General features: G+C 54.6%; 2 pseudogenes; both read left to right on the top strand.

Moving 5' to 3' along the window:
• The first annotated feature begins 884 nt into the window (after positions 1-884).
• LOC121879199 lies at positions 885-1,047 on the top strand (annotated as a pseudogene).
• Positions 1,048-2,117: 1,070 nt separating this feature from the next.
• LOC121879200 overlaps positions 2,118-3,601 on the top strand; it is a 4,900-nt pseudogene continuing 3,416 nt past the window's right edge.

The following is a 3,601-nucleotide window of genomic DNA, read 5'->3' as shown; positions in this document are numbered from 1 at the left end:
GGATCTCCAGAAAATGGTCTCCAGTTCGCAACTTCTTCTTAGAGGATAAGCGGCAATTCTAGCCGCACGAGATTGAGCAATAACAGGTCTGTGATGCCCTTAGATGTTCTGGGCCGCACGCGCGCTACACTGAAGGGATCAACGAGTTTTCCCCCTCCGAGAGGAGCGGGTAACCCGTTCAAAGCCTTTCTTGATAGGGATTGGGGCTTGCAATTGTTTCCCATGAACGAGGAATTCCCAGTAAGTGCAAGTCATCAGCTTGCCCTGACTACGTCCCTGCCCTTTGTACACACCGCCCGTCGCTACTACCGATTGAATGATTTAGTGAGGCCTTCGGACTGGCGCTCTTGGATTGTCGGCCCCGTTGCCCGCGAGGGTTTTCTGGGGTCGTCGCCTCGAGCTGACGGAAAGATGTCCAAACTTGATCATTTAGAGGAAGTAAAAGTCGTAACAAGGTTTCCGTAGGTGAACCTGCGGAAGGATCATTAACAGAGAGAAAGAGAACGGGGCGCTCTTAAAGCTACTACTACTCTCCTGATTTGGGCGGTCTCGGGCTCTGCTCTGGCAACTCCAGCAGCGAAAGAGGACAATCCCGGCCCCCGCACCAAAAATAGGTACCACCACGCTGTAGGTGGACCACACTCGGGCGAGAGCGCGAAGACCGGAGGAGGAGGACGGACGGGGCTTTGGACGGCTGCCCGTCCGTTCCTTACTACCGGCGAATAAGCCTCTTGACCCAAAAAGAGTGAAATTCAAGTGTCAAAAAACAACAACAAGTCGTCCGGCCAAACCCAAACCACAAACTTGGGCTATGTCTGTCAAACCCTTTCATTGAGACTCGACCTGTGATGGTTAGTCGCAAAAAGACCAAATAGCAAATACACAACTCTTAACGGGGGATCACTCGGCTCGTGGGTCGATGAAGACCGCAGCAAACTGCGTGTCGGTATGTGGATCGCAGGGAGCCTGAGATACATCGACAAGTTGAGCACATATTGCAGCGGCGGCATATATGAGCTTAGCCGCCGCCACTCCTCTGAGGTGGAAATATACATCGCCGGTTGCTCTGAGTTCGGTGCCTGCTGACTGTCTCCATTGAGGTAACCCGAACCGACTTCCGCCTTGGGGTTTTAATCGCCGCGCCTTGCGCAGTATCTATCTCAAACCTATCACTACTTAGGTCATGGACTTGGCGCACCCATTCAACCACAACAAGCGACAGTTGTCGCCTCGCAAACTCCTTCTGGAGCGGCTCTTTTGCCTGCTGTCCACAGAACACGAATGGCCGTCGGCCGCTCATAGCTGATGCTGCACATGTTCTAGAGCCTCCATCCCACGAAGAGGAAACGAAACCGGGTCGGATATCTTTTAAGTAAGCCCCGCCGGAATTTCGTCTATCACCTCGAAAAGAGTGCTTGGCATGCATTGCAGTGGAACCTAAATTGATGAGTGCGCCTGGGCCCGCAGTCTACCATGTAGTGGTGCAGGCAGAGATGAGAATGCTTGGGTGACGCCGTGCTCTTCCTCACGCGCTCCTCCACCCTCTCCCACGGTCAGACGCGGTGTGGGCGTTCTCTTTGAGAGTTCGCCACGAGTCCACGTCTATCTCATGACTGGGAGGGAGGCAGGGGGAGTTCTCTCTAAACGCGTTAAAGACGGTGTTGCGCCTCATAACGGCGCTCGCCGGGATAGAGCACTGGTTCTGCAGCCGGAAAGGCCGCTCACGCCAATTAATACTGCGACTCTCGCTCTCTTTCTCCGGATAAACAAGTGCCACTGCTGTGGCATGCGGGAACGGGGAAAGAGGTCAAAGTTTAAGCGGCAAAGGTGCGGCCGAGTAAGGGCGGAACACGAGCGTATATGCATTAAAACTGTGTGTGTATATGACTCTGCGAGAGATGTTCTGCTGGAACACTTTTCCTATTGGCTATTTACCACTCAATGAGAAGGAACGGAGTCAGGGGTGGGAGTGCCGGCGCCATGGCCGCTGGTACCCCGCGACAAGCCCCTCAAACCTTCCTGCCTGGTAATGTCGGTGGTGAAGAAAGTCGGTGGCAGAGCGTCTTCCGCTTCGTGGTTGGGGAACTTGTTCCCCCTAAGGATGATGAGACCACGATCGACCTCGTAGTAGGAGAGAGCTACCCGCCAAATTTAAGCATATTAATAAGCGGAGGAAAAGAAACCAACAGGGATTCCCTTAGTAAGGGCGACTGAACCGGAAAAGCCCAGCGCATAACCTCGATGTCTTCGGGCACGAGGGGTGTTGCGTTTCAGAGGGTCCAGCACGCCGTCCCATACCGTCTAAGTCAAGCTTGAAAGCGGCCACTGCCCATGGAGGGTGACAGGCCCGTATGGCGGCGCCCGTGAGGGTACAGATGGGACGGTCGGAAAGGGCCTCTCTGTAGAGTCGGGTTGCTTGAAAGTGCAGCCCAAAGCAGGTGGTAAACTCCATCTAAAGATAAATAACGACCACCGAGACCGATGGCGAACAAGTACCGTGAGGAAAGTTGAAAAGAACTTTGAAGAGAGTTCAAGAGTACATTGAAACCGTTAAGAAACCAAACGAATTGGAAACTCGAAAGGGTCGAACTGAGGGATTCAGCTCGTCGGCTGTCAGCTGGAGTGGGGTGTTGTAGTGAGCGACCCAAAAATGTTTAGGCGCGCCCCACTCACGCTGAAAGCGTCGGCGGGCGTATTCGCTCGTAGTAGGTCACCGCGACCGTTGCCGGGGACGTCGAAGGCGGTCGGACTAATTGCCTCGCCGCCGACTCTCCTGCTTCGTCTGGGGAGAAATTGCAGCAGAAACCAAGTCTCCGCTACCTCAGCCAATCAGCCAAAGAGCACCCCCGCCCTTGTCATTTTCCTCTATAGTGCCACAAAATTCAGTAAATCCACCCGACCGTCTTGAAGCACGGACCAGAGGTCTAACATGTGTGCAGAGTCAATGGGCTCACTAAACCAAAAGCGAAAATGAAGTGACGTGCCGGGGCAGCCTTAACAGGCTCTCCGGTCAAATCCTTGGGCCGATCGACCCCGGCTGCCTCGCGGCCTCGCCCGCGCTAGCGACAAAGCGAGGTGAGATACTTCCCCGTCTCTGGGCGTTCGTGTAGTGGAAGTCGTCAGGGCGATGGTTCGAAGTTAATTTCCCCTCATGGAGGGGCGCAGGCCCGGGACTTGCCAAGACGCCGCGGTGCTGTCCGTCCCCGGAAGCGGGCCGTCGGTAAATGGCGGAGGCGCACCGGGGCAGGCTCGCGGGCAGTCGGCAAGTACCATGAGCATATATGTTGGGACCCGAAAGATGGTGAACTATGCCTGGCCAGGATGAAGCCAGAGGAAACTCTGGTGGAGGTCCGTAGCGATTCTGACGTGCAACTCGATCGTCGGAGCTGGGTATAGGGGCGAAAGACTAATCGAATCATCTAGTAGCTGGTTCCCTCCGAAGTTTCCCTCAGGATAGCTGGAACTCGCAGGGTGAATTTCATCCGGTAAAGCGAATGATTAGAGGTCTTGGGGACGAAACGTCCTCAACCTATTCTCAAACTTTAAATGGGTGAGATGCCGAGCTTGCTTGTAGGGATGAAGCTCCAGCGACTAATCTGAG

The sequence above is a fragment of the Homarus americanus genome, unplaced genomic scaffold, assembly GCF_018991925.1.
Source record: "Homarus americanus isolate GMGI-L3 unplaced genomic scaffold, GMGI_Hamer_2.0 scaffold14753, whole genome shotgun sequence".
Lineage (NCBI taxonomy): Eukaryota > Metazoa > Arthropoda > Malacostraca > Decapoda > Nephropidae > Homarus > Homarus americanus.
The sequence above is the reverse complement of the archived record's forward strand: the minus strand, read 5'-3'. Positions and strand labels throughout refer to the sequence as shown.